Raw genomic sequence first — 21,912 nt, forward strand, 5'->3', positions numbered from 1 at the left:
CTAAGCCTACTTATAATTGTGCCTAAGTGTCACCCCCAGAGAACCTCTTTTGTTGCTTAGATGTGGCCTCTTTCTCTAAGCTAACTTGGCAGGTAAACTCGCTGTGCTCCCCACTATGTGGGACATGACGCCCAGGGGTGGAATTCTCCCTGGCAACATGGGACATGACTCCCTGGGATGAGCCTGGACCTGGCATCGTGGGATGGAGAAAGCCTTCTCGAACAAAAGGGAGAGACAAAATGTAACAAGAGAAAGTTTCAGTGGCTGAGAGATTTCAAATGGAGTCGAGAGGTCACTCTGGAGGGCATTCTTATGTGCTATATAGACATCCGTCTTCAGTTCTTAGCGTATTGGAATAGCTAGAAGAAATACCTGAAACTGTCAAACTGCAATTCAGTAGCCTTGATTCTTGAAGGTGATTGCATAACTACATAGCTTACATGGTGTGACTGTGAAAACCTTGTAGCTCAGACTCCTTTCATCCAGTGTATGGACAGGTGAGTAGAAAAACGGAGATAAAACCTAACTGAAAAATAGGGTGATATGGGGGGATGGAAAGTTTTAGGTGTTCTTTACTTTTATTTTTACTTCTCTTGGAATAAGGAAAGTGTTCAAAAGTTGATTCTGGTGATGAATGCATAACTATATCATGCTACTGTGAATAACTGTACACTGTGGATGATTGTAGGGTATGTGAATATATCTCAATAACACCATACTTAAAAAAAGCACTTGGGTGATTACTCTGGATTATCAAATTGTCTTATTAGTGGACTTGGTTCATTTGGTTGAACCTATGCCCTTCATGATCACTCTCTCAGTGTAGTGCCATATTCCTCACTTCACAGGCTTGCCACAAGGCCCTCTCAGAGTCTAACTGCTCATTTCCCCCATCCCCGTCTCCAGTGCCCAGATGTCAGAAATCCCAGCTTGAAAGGGGCAGGAAGCTCCTTCCAGCATCAGAAGCCATCACTAATGATGGAGTCTCTTCCCAATAATACTGGGCAAGGCAGGTTCTCACGTCTCATCCCACTTCAGCCCTAATCACTGCCCTTCCTCCTCCCCTCTGCAGCAAACCCCGGTAAGAGGTTTTGCACAGTGGCAAGACACAAAGTAAAAATTCCCAAATCTATAGCTCTCCTGTAATTTAACAAAAGAAAATATAAAAGCATGTAACAGAAGGAAAAATTTCTTTCAGAACAGCAACTAAAAATTTTTAAAACCCAAGGAGTTGGCTTAACAAGAAATGTCTAGGGCCTCCTACAAAGGAAATTATAAAATATTTGGAGGCATAAAATGATAATTGAATCAACAAAGACTCAATACTTTAAGAAAATATAAGTGAATATTTCTTTAAACTTATACTGGATATATCTTTCTATGTGTGACAGGTAAGCCAGAAAGTAAATAAGACAGATTAATAGAGTTTACAACAAAAAATATAAAATAATAAAAATGAATCAAAAAACAAATACAAAATAAAAAAGACAAAATTAGTCAAAATATTTAGCATATTACAAACACCATTTAGAGATGTTAAAAGACAATAATATAACTATATATGATATGCACAGTTTGTTTTTTATTTACATATTCATCCTTAGAATTATTTTTCAAAAATTCTTATTCTCTCTTCTTTAGATGAACTTTTGGGTCTTTTTTGCAAGTTTCCAAAAATCCCATTGAAATTTCAATAGAAACATTTAAATTAATTTGGGAAGAATCAACTTCACTAAAATTAATTTTATCTTTTCCATCCTTTGTTTGCTAGGGAAATTATACCCGAAATGTTTGTAGATTTGATTTGTTTCATTGCACATATGTGCATACTAATAGCCACTTATTTTTTCTGTCCAGTCCTCCATCCAAATGTTTGGTGTTTTGTGATTTTAGGACATGGAACTGGTGTCTGTCAATCATTTTTAGTCTTTGGAAGCTCTATGCAAAAATATCCAGCCCTGCTTAGTGATTCATTTCACCAGGCTTTTCCCTTCCTAACCTTCACTTCTCTTTTTAGCTCATTCTCTCCACCTGGTGTGATCTTGCAACACCAAACCCCAAATTCTTGAGATCTCAGTATTGATATTTGCTTAAAAAGCATTTACTTGCTGAAAGGATTCCTATATTCACATCACACTTGGAACAGTAAACTGTCGTCCAAATTCTGCAGAGGCTGATCAGGGCTGCAGGGTTACAGCTGGCCCTTTGAGTGCCTTCATGAAGCTTAGAAACAGGCACTCCTTCAGACAGACCTGGCTTTGTATGGATGACACAGCCGAGCACAAGCCAACACAGGGGCCAAGAACCTGGTAAAGAAAAACATCCGTTTCTCTGTGAACCAGGAGACTCTGTTTTCCTTTGACTAGAGTGAAACTTGACCTGACTTTGAGAATTGCATCCAACCCCAAAGATGAGTCAGACACTCCCCAGCGTTTGACCTTCCTGCCTTATAAAGATACTCAGAGAGTAATATGCCCTATGGGGCTTTATTTTTTTCTCCTTAAGAAAATTCAATAAACTGAATCTGTTAGATTTCCCAGTAATTTTCACTTTTTCATTTTCATTTGTTGTCCTAACAGCAGTGTGAACAACCCAGAAAATAATACTAAGAGTCAGGAACCTGTGTTTTCCATAGATTCATTTTGGTTTTAATATTCAAGTTTGAAGAAAATAGTTCAGAATCAGGAATTTGAGAACTCTCTTTTCTCAGTGATCCACCTACAATGGATTTGGCCACAGAACTCTGTCATCATTATTGATCATTGTAGCTCCTCTGAATCACAACAACTCAACATTTATTAAGTGCCTAATGTATGTCAGACACCATGTTACTAACCAGGGATAACTAACATGACCTAACATCTAGGGACTCTCCAGGACAGGAGGGGAAATGTGCAAACAAATGCAATAAAGCATTACAGAAGCTATGACGGTATGAAGAATGTATGAGATATGGTGGGGGCAGGGGAGATGAGGGAATGGCCAGTTCTATTTGGGAAGAACCAGTCTCTGGAATTCTTTGTAGAGGAGGTGATACTTAAACTTTGCCTAAGCAAAGCAATGAGGGAAGAGAAGGACTTTGAGGCCAGTGTCTTCAGCCCAATGCTGAATCCTGCAATTTTCTAGCTGTGTAACACTGGGCAAGGGAACCTCTGAATATGCTCTCAGATGTGTAACATTAGAATCATTATAGTAGTCTCATAATATTTTGGTAGGGGTTATTTTAGGATTAAGTATATCAAACACTGACATTAAGAGCAGATGATTCCTGGTAGAGGGGATGAGCAGGAGAAAGGGTATTGAGATCCAAATTTTGGCTCCTTGAAAGGACTCCTATTTTCAATCTGTAGTCTGAGAATCACCCTTGGAGCTGTTTGTGGTGCTGATCTCTCTCACCAGGGCTTAATGGCTGTTATCTTGGGAAGGCAGGCTCTGCTCTCCCTGTGTTGTTCTCCTGAGGTCTGAAGTGTTCCCTCCATGTCAGCCAGAAGCCTTGGCTGCAAGTGAGCCCAACTCCTGAGCTCTGTCAGCAGCCACCGCTCCAGCTTCCCAACACCTCTTCCCTGAACCCTCCCTGCCTCCCTGTCCAGCCCATCTGGCAGCCATGTGGAAGAAGGGCTGACTCAGACATATCATGATGGGATGGGGGCTCTTGGCAACCATATCCTGGCACTGCAGAGATAGAATAGGATAACTGGTGGGTTTGTTCATGTCCTCCAGCTGCCTGAGAGGAGTAGTGGTCAATATCTGGAGACATTTTTCGTTGTTACAACTGGAGTGGTTTGCTATGGTCCTTGGAGGTTACAGGCACATCCTATAATGTACAGGATAGTCCCATACAACAAATAATTTTCTGGCCCAAAATGTCATTAGTGCTGAGGTTGAGAAACTCTGCTCTACACTTTGAGGCAGTTTGATGTAGTGATCAGAACTTGACTGAACATACTGAGCTCCAGTTGAATGGTCTGGATTTACCAGCTATGACCTTCGATAAGCCACTGAACTGCTCTGAGCCTCATTTTCTAGGTGTGATTGTTGGGTTCCTGGTCTAGGTGGCCTCAAATTCCCTGCAAGTTCTAACTCAACATATATTCAATCCATAAATACTTGCCAACTGCACTGCTAGGAGCTATCATTCTGTGATATTATGAACAGAAAATATAAAAGAATGCATAAGATATTGAAAAAATAGAATGGGGAAAGTTGTGAAAAACAGCTAATATGAGATTATTACCCAAATATACACAGAGTTTATGCAAATATAAATGTTCAGATAAAATGTAGGTTGTAGACCTTCAAGAAAGAGGTGAGAAAAATGACATCTTCACTAGCAATTAAAAAGATGCAAGATAATATATAACTATGTCACTTTTGCTAATATGAAGGAATGAACCCAATGTCATTGAGATGGTGAGGTAACAAATGCACTTAGATATTCCTCTGTCTCCCTCTGAATAATCCCAAAATCTGGCACTGTGGAACAGTGAGAACAAAATCAGTTATGCTGCTCTACTAAATCATTCCCTTATGAAGGCTATACCTGAAGTTTCTATTTATGTCTATTAAAATTCATGAGAGGAGGAGGCTCTAAGATGGTGGCATGAAGAGGAGTGGAAGCTAGTTAGTCCCCCTGGAACAACTAATAAACAACCAGGAACAACTAGTAAATAATCTGGAATAACTGCGGGGGGACAAACATGACCATCCACTCATCATACACCAACCTGAATTGGGTGGAATACCCAAGATTGCAGCATAAAATCTGTAAGTAAAAACTGCAGATCCAAGCTGGGAGCCCGCTTCCCACCCCCCACCATGGCCCAAGCTGCAAAGCCTCACAGAGCTAGAGAGGAGCACTCTCTGAGCAAGCGAATACAGCTCAGCTAAGCTCCATCTGGGGTTTTAATTAACAAACATGGACTGCTCGATACAAGCTATGAATCCCCAATAAGCAGACAGAGGCTTTGGATGACGACTGACCTTGGAGAGCTGGAGGGTGGCCATGGACTGACTCTAAAAGGGGCTTTCAGTCCCTGTTTCGGCTCAGTGGAGAAAGCCTCAGCCATTTTCAGTTTCCGGCGCTCTGAGCCAGACAAGGGTGGAGATAGCACAGGCAGAGAGAGTCCATTCAAATGCTAATGACATCTCTCTAGGGGCTCTATCTTCTCTAAGAGGAAAAAGGTGGTGCCCAGCTCTACTATCCACCTTCCATTCAGAACCAGACCCCAGAGCCTGGGGGAAAACAGCCACGGGCCACACCTCCTTACACCAGTCTGGACCTACAGGCTGACAGGAGTCACCTGCTGGGCAGAAAAGCATAGTGACTTGAGGCCTCACAGAATGTACCAATCTTCTAAGAAACTCAGGGAAACCGGATACTGAATATGTCTTCTGGGACCTGAGTTCATTCTGGTCAGGGAAAACCTGATAGGGGTAACCAAGGAAACCAGATGCCTAGACAACAGAAAACTACAACCTACACTAAGAAAAACGAAGTTATGGCCAGCCAAAGGAACAAACTTACACTTCAACTGAGATACAGGAATTTAAACAACTAATAATAAATCAATTCAAAAAGTTTAGGGAAGATATGGCAAAAGAGATGAAGTATATAATGAAAACACTGGGCATACATAAGGTAGAAATTGAAAGTTCGAAAAATCAACTGGCAGAATCTACAGAAAGAAGGGCACAACACAAGAGTTGAAAGACACAATGGAGATATACAACAGCAGATCTCAAGAGGCAGAAGATATCACTCAGGCACCTGAAAGCCTACACAAAAAAGAACAGATAGAGAAAAGAATGGAAAAATATGAGCAACATCTCCGGGAACTTAAGGACAAAATGAAAAGCAGGAATGTACATGTCATTGATGTCCCAGAAGTGGAAGAGAAGGGAAAAGGGGCAGAAGCAATAATAGAGGAAATAATCAATGAAAATTTCCCATCTCTTATGAAAGACATAAAATTACGGATCCAAGAAGTGCAGTGTACCCCAAACAAAAGAGATCTGAATGGGCCTACACAAGGACACTTAATAATCAGATTACAAAATGTCAAAGATAAAGAGAGAATCCTGAAAGCAGCAAGAGAAAAGTGATCCATCACATACAAAGGAAGCTTGATAAGACTATGTGTGGATTTCTCAGCTGAAACCATGGAGGGAAGAAGGAAGTAGGGTGATATATTTAAGATACTGAAAGAGAAAAACCGCCAACCAAGAATCCTGTATCTGGCAAAAGTGTCCTTCAAATATGAGGGAGAGCTTAAAATATTCTCTGACAAACAAGGACAGAGTTTGTGAACAAGATACCTGCTCTACAGGAAACACTAATTGAAGCACTGCAGACAGAAAGGAAAAAACAGGAGTGAGAGGTTTGGAAAACAACTTTGGGAGATAATAGCACAGCAATGTAAGTACACTGAACAACGATGACTGAGTATGGTTGAAAGAGGAAGGATAGGACCATGTGGGACATCAGAACAAAGGATGAAAGATAAATACTGGGAGTCTATAGCTCAGGTAAACCTAGGGTGTTCAACAATTGTGATAAAACATACAAATATGTTTTTACATGAAGTAGAACAAATGAATGTCAGTTAAAAATAGGGTGGGATTGTGGGGAAAATACAATCAGTGCAAACTAGAGACTATAATTAACAGAAACATTCTATTATGCTTCCTTTAATATAAGAAAGGCAATATACCAAAGCTAAATGCATATGGGGGGGGTGGTAGGGGAAGGGTACGGGACTCCTGGCATTGGTGATGTTGTCTGACTCTTTATTCTACTTTAGGTTAATGCTATCTTTCCTTTTGTTGCTTTCTAGCTGTCTTTTTTTTTCTCTCTCTCTTTCTTTTTCCTTTCTCTCTTGTTTCTCTGCCTTCTTTGACTCTTCCTCCTTCTTTGTAGAAGAAACAGAGATGTCCTTCTATAGATAGTGGCAATGGTGCTGAATACACAAATATGTGACTATACAGGTAACCAAGGTTTGTTTACTTAGGATGGAATGTATGGTGTGTGAACAAAACCATCTTTTAAAAAATGGGTTGATGAAGAAATCTTGAGGGCACTATATTGAGTGAGATAAGACAGACACATAAGGACTAATATTGCAGGGCCTCACTGATATGAACTAATCATAATATGTAAACTCATAGACATGAAATATAAGTTACAGGGATGTAGAATGAGTCTAAAGAATGGGGAGGGGTTGCTTATTATGAGCACAATGTTCAACTAGGTTGAACTTAAATGTTTGGAAATGGGCAGAGGTGATGGTAGCATGTTGTGAGAATAACTAACAGTGCTGAATCATGTGTGAAGATGGTGGAAAGGGTAAGCTCAGAGTCACATATATCACCAGAAGGAAAGTTGGAACTTAAAAGATGGGAATGTATAAAACAGTGAATCTTATGGTGGATAATGTCTGTGATTAACTGTACATATACTAGAAATCTCTCTCGTGAACTAGAATGAACACATGACATGATAACTAGAAGTTAATAATACAGAGGCATATAGGAAAAATATATATCTATTGCAAACTATATACTACAGTTAGTAGTATTTTAACATTCTTCCATCAACAGTAACAAATGTAGTATACCAATACTATGAATTAATCATGGAGTGGGGGTGGTTAGGGATATGAATTTCCTTTTTTGTGTCTTTCTTTCTTTTCTGGAGTAATAAAAATATTTTAAAAATTGAAAAAAAATTCATGAGAAAGACTACAGGCCTTAGAGACACCTTGACCCCATGTGCGTGGAGTGTGCCTATGCCGACCACAGCCACAGCAGGATTTGAAACCTGAACCTTCTGCTCTTTCTGATTCCCCCTTGTTTCAGAATAGCCTCAGCTGCTCCAAAACTTTATTAGAGTTTATAAGCACAATGGCACCGATGGAGGGCAATGCACCAGAGACTATATATAGAATGAATGAGGAAGGTTGGAGGAGAGCAGTGTAGCAGAATACTATGAAATGATTGAACTGAACAAACTGGAACACAGCCTCTGGCAACATCCTTTCACAATAGAATGAATGCCTTTGTGGACATGACCAATGAAGAATTCAGAGAGGTGATGAATGGATTTCAAAACCAGGAACACAAGAAGGGGAAAATGTTCTATGAGCCTCCCTCTGAGGTCCCCAAATCTGTGGACTGGCGTAACAAAGGCTACATGACTCCTTTGAAGGATCAGGTTCAGTGAGGTTCTTGATGGGCTTTCAGTGCAACCAGTTCCCATGAAGGACAGATGTTCCAGAAAACTGGAAAACTGGTTTCACTCAGTGAGCAGAACCTGGTGGACAGCACTCAGGCTGAGGGCAATAAAGGCTGCAATGGTGGCCTAATGGACAATGCTTCCCAGTATGTCCAGGATAACAGAAGCCTCAATTTAGAGAAATCCTATCCATGTATTGGAAAGGACATGACTTGATGCTACAAGACCGAATATTTTGCTGCCAATGACACTGGCTTCATGGACATTCCCCCACGGTTGAAAGCACCTATGAAGGCAGTGGCAACTGTAGACCCAGCTCTGTTGCTATCGACGTAAGCCATGACTGCTTCCAGTTCTGCTCATCAGCACTTATTTTGAGCTGGGCTGCAGCAGCAAAGACCTGGATCATGGTGTTCTGCTGGTCAACTATGGCTTTGGAGGAGCAGATTTAGATTACAGTAAATACTGTTGCATCAAGGACAGCTGGAGTGAAAACTGGGGCATGGAGGGCGATGTAAAGATGGCCAGAGAGTGGAACAACCACTGTGGAGTTGCCGCATCAGCCAGCTATCCCACCGAGCCACCTGAAGGATGCATGGTCATAATGAAGGATTCAAGGGCACATCAGGGGAATTTTAAAGCTGACCAGTCCTCATTGTGTGGGATCAAATGCTTGAATCATTGAGGATCGAAGTTGTGATTTAAATTCTGTGACATTTTTACAATGGTATTTAATTACTGCTGTAAAATCTTCGTAATATTACAACACATTACTTAGCATTGCTTAATGTTAAGACTTGAATTCTCATTTTTAAGAGGATGTATAGTTTTACCTTTTTAAATAAAACTTAATTTCATGAGTAAAAAACATATTCATGAGACCCTTACGTGATAAAGCAAAGAGCAAGGTGTTAGATTATCCCATCATTCACTAAAGAGTAAGACACTGGATTTAAAGAATTAGTTTTCAGAATTAGAAATAAACCCCATTAGCACATGCTTTCCTCTTTTAAATCTCTTGAATGCCACCTTTAGGGTAGATGGGGGCCAGGGAGGGGTAGAAATTCCAGAAGAAAAGGAGAGCAAACCTTGGATTGAGTCCACCCCAGGTAGAGGAAAGTGTAAAGCTGCTGATGTCTTTCTTTCCAGGCAGGGGCCCCTGTGTGAGGAAGCCAACATGGTCTTCATCATTTGTCCTTGTACAAGCGACTCTTTTGTTAGAAGGATCAGAAAGCGGTTGTTTCCAGAAATGGCAGTTTCAACTTGATGCAGTTTGTAGATGGAAACCTTTACTGACCTGGTTCCACAGGGATTTGAGAAATATAGGCCAATGTAGCTGTGCCTAGAGGGAAAAAGCATATGTCAAAAAAAACTTTTAAAAGACCTCTCTTGACCTCCTTTGTTACTCAAATGTGGCCTTTCTCTAAGCCAAACTCTGCAAATAAACTCACTATACTCTCCCCCACTCCATGGGACATGACTCCCAGGGATGAGCCCGGCCCTGGCATTGTGGGATTCAAAGTGCCTTCTTGACAAAAAGGAGGAAAAGAAATGTAACAAAATAAAGTTTCAGTGGCTAAAAGATTTCAAATAGAGTCGAGAGGTCATTCTAGATGTTTCCCTTATGCAAGCTTCAGCCAGATGTTGCAGTTTACCACAGTATGCCAAGCCCCAACCAACAGTATATCTGAAAACCCTAAAGAATACCGTGGCCTCTATCTAAGACTCTAAGGTTTTACTTAAAACCTGAAAGTGTAAAAGTTTTACTTATTAAATTTATTTTTTCAGAAACTTGAAGACTCCAGATTGTTCCTATGCCAGATAAGCCCTGAATCCCAGAGGTACCAGTCTCTCCAAAAATATCAACAAGTTTCATTCCTCTACCCCATAATGTCGACACCCCTTTTCAGCACAAAGAAGTTAGAATGGTCATTGCCCAGATATCCCTGAAGATTGAGAGAATGACCAAATGAGAGAGAGGAGTTGTACTGGAGAAGTTAGGATTTCACAAATGATTATGACTACTGAATCTTAATATAGATTTGTCTTTTTAGCTTCTCATGTATTAGAGTAGCCAGAAGGACATACCTGATAATGTTGAACTGTAATCCAGTAGCCTTGACTGTTGATAATGATGGTGTAACTATAAAGCTTTTATCTTGTGAACATGTGATTGTAAATTCCTTGGGACCGACACCCCCTTTATCCAGTGTATGAATACATGAGTAATAAAATAAAGACATGCATGAAAATAATAATAATAAATAATGATATCCATAAAATATAGGGTCTTATGATAGGAAAAGGCACATATGCATTTGTATTATGATTCAAAAACCAAGATATTTATTTATATTTTAGATAGAATTCTACATTGCATTCTTCTGTGGCTCATTATGTCAGTTCAGGATGTTAATCGCAGTGCAGCAGGTCTCCAACACCTTTCAGTGTACTTCTGTGATAATGGGAGAATGAGAATTAGTTAAATGAGAAAGCAACAAACCAGTCCTAAAGACATACACTTCATTTTGTGTTAGGATGATTATATATTCCAAGAACCACTTTCAGTGCTATAACTATTTTGTTCTTTTTGTTTAATTTAGTTTTCTGTTTTTAGATAAAGAGCCTTCTAAAATCTTATCTACCTAAATTGCAAACTTATTTATCTTAAGAGTATAGTCATCTAAATTAACCTGTTCTTAATTGAAAAAAAAAACCCACAAAAAACTATCATATTAATAGTATTGTAACAACTGAATCTGTAGAAATCTTACATTTTAATGCCTTTGTGCAAATGTGACTTTAAGAAAACTTTAGGAAAAAAAGTCTTGGGCCTGCACCTCCTGTATCCAGTGTATGGGTGGATAAGTAATAACATAAAGACATGCAGGAAAAAAAAAAAAGATCTCTCAACACCATTTCATGATCTTCACTGCATCGCCCCAGAGTGAGGAAGCAGAAGCAGACCTCTTCACTCTGCCTTAGCCACGGAGAGAGCAGAATCTAACAGCCCCAGGAAAAGGGACCACTAGAGGAAAGAAACTAGGAAGCATCCCTCTTGCTCCCTGAAATCTTATCTGTTTGAATCTCTGGCAGGAAACCTACACACAGCATCTTCAGAGGACTCTAAGAGAGAACTCAAAGAGAATCATGTGTAAGGAACAACGGAAGCAGAGCAATGACCAGAGGGGTGAGAACCAAAAAAAAACAAAAAAAAACAAAAAAAAACAAAAAAAAAAAAACTCAAAGGAAAGCAGAAACTTAAGTGGAGAGAGTGGTGACATGCAGCAGACTCGGGGGATGGGAGGATGGAGGTAGACAATGCATATGGTAAACCTGAGAAAAATCCACTCTCTCAAAGACTCAATTTAAACTGATCTTAGGAGTGGTGGAGAAAACAATCCCACACCCTTGGAAGGCTTTAGGATAAGAATGGCTCAGGAAACCACTGCCCGCAAGAAGAGTTATTATAAAAGGCTTGACCATATATGACTTTCTTCATCCTCTACTAGCCCGACACTAAACATTACCCTTTTCCTAAACCATTTCTCATTAGACCCTCTGATTTCTTCAGCTTTCATCAGAAGCATGGCGCCTTCAGTCTTAGCACATGGAGAAACACTGCTTTCCTATCCCAGGCAGGATGACACATTTTATTGAATCTACAATCTTTATTCAAAGCTTTAGAATATCATATTTTACACATAGCAACAGCAACAAACTTGCAAAGAATATCCAAAGTTAACACAAAAAGTATGGTCCTGTGTTATGGGGACATGTATATCCATTGAGAGCTGGGTCCTGAGTCCCCCAAAGGGAACTGGCCTAAAAGGAGGATATAGAGGTCTTCTAATGCAATGAAGCTTGAGGGGTAGGGAACATAATCGCATCTCAGGAGGGGTGTGTGATATTTTTGTGTTTTATCCATGCAGCTTGAATTTTAAAAGCTTGAAGTCCACACCAGTGGGAAACTGAGAAAGGAGGTGGTGTCACAACGGTGGCCCTGGTCTTTACTCACGAAAATGCTGCCTTCAGGAAGACGTTTATTCCTGTAATTAGGAGTGGATGTGCTTTGATCAGCTCCAAAGGCTAGAACAGTGTCAGTGATACAATTTCTCTAGAGGGAGATTCAGGATCAAATAAATTTCCTTGCAAATGCTAGCTTTCTCTTCTGATATGTCAGATAGAAACCTGGACTTCAATGTTTCTTATCCAAGTCATAAGTGATAGACACTGATCAGTCAGATTATTTCTATATATGTTGCTTTTGAAGAGTTTGTTATTTTCCATCAGAACTGGCCACTTTCAATATTTTAGTATTCAAAATTTTTTTGCAGTGTATCTCTTTTTAACAGGAAATCTTATCCAGAAATCCACCACATAAAAAATGACACTTTTTAAGTAGAAATTGATTTTTATAGTGGAAGTGTATAGCAGCTACTTATTACAAAGTCAGTCAGTGAGATCAATGAGTCTTTTGATGCTGCAAACATTTTCAATGGAGTTTATGAATGACTGCGGCAATCTACCAAATTTAGCATCCTAATTATTACACATTTTGTAGGACAAAAGCCCATCCAGTCAGTTCTAAGAAAATTCTTGGTCTATAGAAACACATGGTCGTAATTGCAAAAATTTTTAACTGTGCTCCTTGGAGAATAAAGATCCTCTTCAAATAAACCAAATGCAAAATATTTGAGAAAGCAAAGAATTAGGAAATCTGGGGTTTAAAATTTATTTATAAAGAGTATTTTCTTTCTCATAAATGAAAATCACAAATAACACTAGGTTAAAACAGACTATCATATGGATCTATTTTGACACGACTTTTGCTTTCCCTTGATGACACACAACCGACCATTGAGCACAAAAGCACTGGCCCACAGGGGAGTGTGAGACTGTCCAGCCAGCAATGGGTTCCCTACAAAGGTGTGGGGCAGTGTACCTTCTTGGCAATTTTACAAGAGGACATGGGAGGCCTGGGTGATTTTTTAAAAGACCACTGCAAAGCTATAAACTTCCTAATGCCACCTTTACAAGAATCTCAATGTGTCTACAGAGATGGCAGATGTTTGATACCAAAGACTGCAGTTAGTAACACTGCAATAAAACTTAATGAATTGGGGTGACATCATCAAGATGGTGACGTAAACAGGAAAAAACCTCTCTCCAGCGATTCAGTGAAAAAAAGGACAATTCTCACTTGTTGAGAACTGGAGGAAGAAATAGACTGGAGAAGGGTCCCACAAACACTGAATTGAAGAAAAAGAAAAATATCAGGTGAAAAAACTCACATCGCTGACCAACTGGTCCTCTCCCCACCCCTTCACTCATTCACACACAGCTCAGTCCCAGAGGCAGCAGCCAGGATCCTTTCCATCACCTAACAGAGACACAAATGATAAAATCTCTCACAGAAGTGAGACAGATCCCCACCTATGCTCAGACACTGAGACCCAAGCCCGCAGGGACCCAAAGAAGGACTTAAGCTGTGGGGGAGGGCAGAAGAAAAAAGGGCAGCTGGAAAAGCTTCCAAAATGGAGGATCAGAGAGGGGACCACAAAATCTTCCCTAAAAGCAGCAAGTAGCCAGGCATAAACTACCCAAATCAACTGTTTGCAGAACCAGGGGACAGAGGAAGAAATCTCAAGGCCCAGGTCACTGAGGGATGAACAGCCTGAGAAAATATGGACAGAGACCGTGATTCCAGCCCTGGGTCCTGGTGCCCATCACCCACCCTGAAGGAAAACAGCAGCTGGAGGCCCAATCCTCGCCTAGAGGATGACTACAGAATGGAAAACTGGGGGAATTCTCTACCATAAGTAAAGCAGGGGACACAGCCACACATTCAGCCAGTTTGACCAGCCAAGTGAGAGCACAGGAACCCCACAGTTTCAGCCCCACCCAAACAGATGCTGCTGGGGCTCCAGGAAGTAGTTTCTGAGGATGATTAAGTCACTGAATATCACCATCTGCTGGGCAGCCCGGGAAGTGCAGATGAATGTAGGGCTTTTCAGAGCCTCTCCAGGCCCTACCCCAGGCCCACTGGAGTTGGTCTACACTCTCTGCACAGTTACCTCATCCTGTTTTGGGTGCAAAATATTGACGACACAACTGTCAATGTAGTGCCCTGAAACAAACCCAGGCAACAACTACACCCTAGGCAAGAGAGAAAAATTGACCTTCAGAATAGACCCATGAGGCAATCAGGTGACCAGATATCAGCAAAAAATGACAAGGCATGCTAAAATTCCACAAGAAATTTCCCAAAGTAACGGATCGAGAAGATGGAGGAGATACACAATGTGGAACAACTAATAAAAGATGTGCAAACAAATATAAACCAATTCAAAGAAATGAAGAAAAATGTGTATATGGAGATAAAGGACATTAAGAAGCCACTAGAAGATCATAAAGAAGAATTTGAAAGAATACATAGAAAACAACAGACATCATGGAAATAAAAGACACTCCAGACGGAATTTAAAATATACTGGAGACATACAACAGCAGATTTGAAGAAGCAGAAAAAAGAATCAGTGGGCTAGAAGACAGATTACCAGAATTTAAACAGACAAAAGAATCAATGAAGAAAAAAATGGAAAAATTTGTGCAGAGTTTCAGGGAAACTCACAAAGCACACAAATATACACATCATGAGTGTCCCAGAAGGAGAAGGGGAAGGAAAAGCATCAGAAAGTATATTCAAAGAAATAATGGCTGAATATTTCCCAACCCTTACAAATAATATAAATATGCAGATCCAACCAGAATAAATCCAAATAGACCCACTCCAAAACACATAGTAATTAGGCTGTGAAATGCCAAAGAGAAGGAGAAAATTCTGAAAGCAGCAAGAGAAAGGCAATTCACCATACACAAGGGAAGAAAAATAAGAATAAGTGCTGACATCAGGGAGGCCAGAAGGCAGTGGTACAATATATTTACCATATTGAAAGATAAAAAACTGCCAGTCAAGAATTCTCTACCCAGCAAAGCCATTTTTCAAAAATGAGGGAGAATTTGAAATATTCACAGATAAACAGAAGCTGAGAGAGGTCATTAATAAGAGACTAGCCCTATGACAACTACTACAGAGAGTGCTGCCAGATGAAAAGAACAGACAGAAGAGAGAGGTATGGAGGAGTGTACAGAACTGAAGAACATTATTGAGGGTAATTAAAGAATAAAACAAGAGAGAGAAAAAAATAGATCTGACAAATAAAAACCACAAGGAAAGACGGTTGAAGGAAGAACTGCCTTTACAGTAATAAGTTTGAATGGTAATGGATTAAGCTCCTCAATCAAAAGGCACAGAGAGGCAAAATGGATTAAAAAATATGATCCCTCAATATGCTGTTTACAAGAGACTCAGTCATCTTAGAACCAAAGATGCAAATAGGTTGAAAGTGAAAGGAAGGGAAAAGATATTCCAAGCAAGTAGTAGCCAAAAGAAAGCTGGGGTAGTTATAGTAATATCAGACAAAATAGACTTTGAATGCAAAAATGTTCTTAGAGATAACGAAGGACACTATATAATAACAAAAGGGGCAATTCAAGGAGAAATAATAACAACCATAAATATCTATGCTGTTCTAGTTTACTAATGCTGCTGGCATGCAGAACACCAGAAATGGTTCGGCTTTTAAAAGGGTTTATTTGGTTACACAGTTACAGTCTTAAGGCCATCAAGTGTCCAAGGTAACACGTCAAAAATTGGGTACCTTCACTGGAGGGTGGCCAAAGGTGTCCAGAAAACCTCTGTTAGCTGGGAAGGCACGTGGCTGGTGACTGCTCCAAGTTCTGGTTTCAAAATGGCTTTCTCCCAGGACGTTCCTCTCTAGGCTGCAGTTCCTCAAAAATGTCACTCTTAGTTGCTCTTGGGGCATTTTTTCTCTCTTAGCTCCTCCAGAGTAAAAGTCTGCTTTCAACAGCCGTATTCAAACTGTGTCTCATCTGCAGCTCCTTTCTCAGTTCCTGTGTGTTCTTCAAAGTGTCCCTCTTGGCTGTAGCTTCTCTTCAGAATGTCACTCTCAGCTGCACTGAGTTCCTTCTGTTTGTCAGCTCATTTATACGGCTCCAGTGATTTAATTTAGACCCACTCTGAATGGGTGGGGTGACACCTCCATGGAAATTATCCAGTCAGTCATCACCCACAGTTGGGTGGGGCACATCTCCACAGAAATACTCAAAGGATTCCAATCTAATCAGCACTAAAACGTCTGCCCCACAAGATCGCATCAAAGAATATGGCTTTTTCTACGGGACATAATACATTCAAACCGGCACATACGCTCTTAATCAAGATGCCCCAAAGTACATGAGGCAAATAGTGGTAAAACTGAAGGGAGTAATAGATGACTTGACCATAATAGTGGGACACTTCAACATACCATTCTCTCCAATGGATAGAACAACTGAACAGTGGATGTCACGGCGCCAAGGGACTTTGGAAGCTGAAGAACTAAAGAAGATGCCAGGTACATTCTGAGACATGAGCTTTTATTCAGGGTTACTTATGAAGGAAATGGAAGTCAGTCACATTGCCCTGGATTCAGGAGCTGCTCTGAATGGTGGCAGGTTCCGAGATCAACGTGAAGACACTCCGCAAAAGCAGGGGTGCCATGGAGTGATTTATAAGGGTTAGGACCAAGACATTCCAATGGGTATGAGAGCATAAGTGCGGGAGCTGAGGTCTTGTGAACATAGTGAGGGACGGATTATAGTCAACAGGGAAGAGGGGAGAATTATAGGTTATCTTGTAGATAATAGTATCTCAGGGAGTTTCAGGGAAGGAGGTGGTTTCAGGAGGGAGGTAAGCTATAGATGACATTTAGCACTGGAGGCCTGATTTTACAAGGAGAGTAGGTCAAAGCTTAACTGACCTAGGTCACACAAGCTGCTCTGTGCACAGTCTTCAAGGCCCCTAGAGAAGGCCCTGGGCCTGGGGCTCCCACCATGGATGGAAAAAAGAAAGAGAGAAACTAAATAATATGATATATGAACTAGACATAACAGACTATATAGAACACTGCATCCCAAAACAGCAGGACACGCATTCATCTCAAGTGCTCTTGGAACATTCTCAAAGATAGACAATATGCTGGAGCACAAAACAGGTCTCAATGAATTTTATAAGACTGAAAGTATACAAAGTACTTTCTCTGATCATAATGGAATGAAGTGAGAAATCAATAACAAATGGAGAACCGGTAAATACACAAATATATGAAGGTTAAACAACACTTTTAAACAATCAGTTGGTCAAAGAAGAAATTTCAAGAGAAATCAGTAAATATCTTGAGATGACTGAAAATAACAACACAACGTATCAAAACTTATGGGATGCAGTGAAGGCAAAATTCCTCACCAAATTACTTGCAAATAGAATCCAACAGTATATTAATAGAATTATACACCATGTCCAAGTGGGCTTTATTCCAGGTATGCAAGGGTGGTTCGATGCAAGAAAATCAATTAACATAATACACCACATTAACAAATTCAAAGGGAAAAAACAGATGATCAGCTCGATTCATGCAGAAAAGGCATTTGAGAAACTTCAGCATCCTTTCATGATAAAAACACTTCCAAAGGTAGGAACAGAAGGAAGCCTCTTCAACATGATAAAGGGCATGTATGAGAAATCCAAACTAACATCATACTCAATGGTGAAAGCCTGAAAGCTTTCCTTCTAAGATTGGAAACAAGACAAGAATGCCAACTCTCACTGCTGGCATTCAAGATAGTGCTAGAAGTTCTAGCGAGAGCAATTAGGTAAGAAAAACAAATAAAAGGCATGCAAATTGGAAAGGAAGAAGTAAAACTGTTGCCATTTGCAGATGATATGATCCTATATTTAGAAAATCCAAAAAATAAAAGAAAAGACAGCAAAGTTACGCAAGCTAATAGTGAGTTCAGCAAACTTGTGAGATACAAGATCAACATGCAAAAATCAATGATGTTTCTATATACCAGTAATGAGCTATCAGAGGAGGTAATAAAAAAATATTTATGAAACCAACTACAAGAATCAAATATCTATGAATAAACCTAACCAAGGATGTAAAGGACATGTACACATAAAATTACAAAACATTGCTAAAAGAAAAAAAAAGGACCTGAATAAATGGATAGATATTCCATGTTCATGTATTGGAAGGCTAAATGTCATTAAGACGTCAGTTCTACAGAAATTGATCTACAGGTTCAATGTAATACCAAATCCAAATTCCAACAGACTACTTTTCAGATATTGGGAAGCTAATTATCAAATTCATTTGGAAGGATATGGGGCTTCGAATGTCTAAAAACATCTTGAAAAATAAGAATTAAGCAAGGTTTCAGGCTTCCTGGCTTTAAAGCATATTACAAAGCCACAGTGGTCAAAGCTGCATGGTACTGGCATAAAGATAGACATATTGATCAATGGAATTGAATTGAGACCTCAGAAATAGACCTTCAGATCGTTGGTCAATTGTTTATTGATAAGGCTCCGAAGCCCATTCAATTGGGACAAAACAGTCCTTAAATAAATGGTGTTGGGAGAACTAGATATCCAATACCGAAAGAATGAAAGATGACCCCTATCTCACACGCTATACAAAAATTAACTCAGTATGGATCAAAGATGTAAATATAAGAACCAGAACCATATAACTGCTAGAAGAAAATATAGGGAACATTTTCAAGATTTAGTGATAGGTGGAAATTTCTTAGACTTGACACCCAAAATACAAGGGAAGAAAGAAAAAATAGATAAATGGGAACTCCTCAAAATTGAATACTTCAGTGCTTCAAAGGACTTTGTCAAAAGGGTGAAAAGGCAACAGACTCAATGGGAGAAAATATTTGGAACCCACATATCTGATAAGGGTTTGATATCCAGCATATATTAAAAAAACCTTACAACTCAACAATAAAAAGGAAAACAACACAATTTAAAAATGGGCAAAGGAAATAAATAGGCATTATTCCAAAAGAGGAAATACAGACTGCTAAGAAGCACATGAAAAGATGCTCAGGTTCACTAGCTATTAGGGAAATGCAAATCAAAACCACAATGAGGTATCATCTCACACCCACTAGAATGGCCACTAAACAAACAAGCAACTATAAGTGTTGGAGAGGATGTGGAGAAATTGGAACACGTATTCATTCCTGGTGTAAAATGGTACAGCTGCTGTGGAGGACATTTGGAGGTTTCTGAGAAGCTAAGTATAGAGGTGCCTTATGACCTCGCAATCCCACTACTCCGGATATAACTGGAAGATCTGAAAGCAGAGACGTGGGCTGACATTTGCACACTGATGTTCATAGCAGCAATATTCATAATTGCAAAAAGACGGAAACAACCCAAGTGTCCATCAGCAGATGAATGGATAAACCAAATGTGGTATATATATGATGGAATATTATTCAGTCGTCAGAAGGAATGAAGTCCTGAAGCAGGTGACAACATGGATGCACCTTGAGGACATTATGTTAAGTGAAAGAAGTCAGCCACAAAAGGACAAATATTTTATGATCTCATTGATATGAACTAATTATAATATATAAAGTCATAGACATAAAATATAGAATATAGGTTATGAGGATATAGAATGAGGCTACAGAATGGGGAGCAGTTACTTAACATCTGCGGAATGTTTAACTAGGGTGAACTTAAACTTTTGGAAATGGACAGAGGTGATGGTAGCACATTATTGTGAGAATAATTAACAGTGCTGAATGGTATGTGAGTGTGGTGGAAAGGGGAAGTTTAGAGTAATGTATGTAAGCTGAAGGGATAGCTCGACATTGACTCCCCACAAACTCCACCAACCATCGTCTCCACACTAACACCCAGATGTCCCTATTACCTATCATAGTGTAACCAGTAAGTTAGGATTTAAAAAATTATTATTATTACCGAATCATTACATATAAATTTCTCTTTAATTTCTAGAATATAAGAATAGCCATAGGGAAATACCTGAAATTAATGAATCATAATCCAGCTGTCTTTACCTTTTATAATTATTGTATAACTATATAGCATTTATCTTGTGATTGTAAAAACCTTGTGACTGACCCTTACTTACACCCCCTTACCCTGTTTTTCAACTTTAGAGCCTCATGATCACTAAAGATAGACCCTAATGTTTATTAAGGAAAGGCCTTGAGTCAGCCCACCCAGGACTAACCCACCCCAATTCCAAATCATCTCTAGCTTCGTCCTCTCGAGCCATTGTCCTCATTAGCCTAAACCTGTCCGTCTTTTGATATTATAAAACCATCAGAATTACCACAGTTTGGGGAGACAGGTTTTTATGCTGATGCTCAGCTGACCTAACAGTAAACTCTTTCTCTCTTCAAAGCCCTAGTGTCTCAGGAATTGGTCATTTGAGCACATCAGGCAGAGAACCCACCACTTTTGATTGATATCAATAGTATACTAACTACTCTCAAAAACACTGCTAGCCAGACTTCCACAAACATCACCTTCACTGACCTCCAGGCCTCCATCTCTGATCCCCACAGATACTTCCAATTACCAAACCCAGAGCCCTCAACACTGCCCATCCTTGACAATCCAGCCTCCAACCATTGCAGGCCCCCATAATCGCTGACTCCCAGGCATCCCAAATCATCCACCACCACACACTTCCCCAATCTCTGACAAACTGCAAAGCCCCCATTCTTCCAAATCCTGACCTCTCAGTGACTGTCACAACCTCCCATCGCTTTCTCTACAGATCTCTCTAAATACTGATTTCCTAAATCTGTAGCGCTCACTGACCACCCAGATTCCCCCAACATTACTCCACATTACTCCACAAACACTAGGCTTCCAAAGATCCACCAGCATCGACCCCACCGTTTCCCAAACCACTGATTTTCACAGACCACAGCAACCCAATTCCCGACCCCCTATTAGACTAGCTCCGTCCGCCAAACCATCCCCGACCCGGTGTGGCCCTCACCTGGCGCTGCCCCCGTGCTCGAGCACAGCCATCTCGGTAGAACATGAAGCCTCTTTGGGGTTCCCGGAATCCTACTGTGGTGCCTGTTCTCTGGCGCTGTCCAGGATCCTGTTGCCACCGGAGGCCAATATGGCGGCTGCCCGGAGCGCGGCCTCAGGCGATCAGGCCGCTGCAATGGCTGCGCCTGCACAAAGCTCCCAAGGGCGCGGCGTCTTTACAATGGTTCCACCGTACAGTGGAGATAAGATGTTCTCTGGAGCCAGCTGGAGAGATGGCGGGGGCGACGGCCTGGCGGGACGGGGCAGAGCCGGGCACGACGGTGGAGCTACTTGGAGGGTCCTGAGTGGTGAGACGGGGACGAGCGGAAACGAGGGTCAGTTACTCACCGCAAGAGGGCGCTGTGCCTGACGCCGCTCGCTGCACGAACGGTTTATCCACCTGAAGACTCCAAAAGACTTGGAATTGCTTTTCCCAATAGCTCAGGGCCGCCTGCTGCCCGGAGAATGGGAATCGTTATGCTTCAAGTGAACTAAAGAGGGCCAGGACAATAAGAGAGATTGGAGGAAGAAAGGAGGAAAGCCTGATTAGGCATATGCCATTGTTGGAAAGGGAGAGGACATTGACCTTTCAAATAGATGATACATCCTTTCATTTATGCTAACAGAACAAGGAGAAAAATGAAGAAACGTGTTAAGGTAACACACCGCTCCTCTGTGA

The 21,912-nt window shown here is 40.5% G+C and overlaps 1 pseudogene; it reads left to right on the forward strand.

The window, feature by feature from the left end:
* The first annotated feature begins 489 nt into the window (after positions 1–489).
* LOC119545254 lies at positions 490–21,603 on the forward strand (annotated as a pseudogene).
* The last annotated feature ends 309 nt before the right edge of the window (positions 21,604–21,912 follow it).

Source organism: Choloepus didactylus, chromosome 10 (assembly GCF_015220235.1).
Source record: "Choloepus didactylus isolate mChoDid1 chromosome 10, mChoDid1.pri, whole genome shotgun sequence".
Lineage (NCBI taxonomy): Eukaryota > Metazoa > Chordata > Mammalia > Pilosa > Megalonychidae > Choloepus > Choloepus didactylus.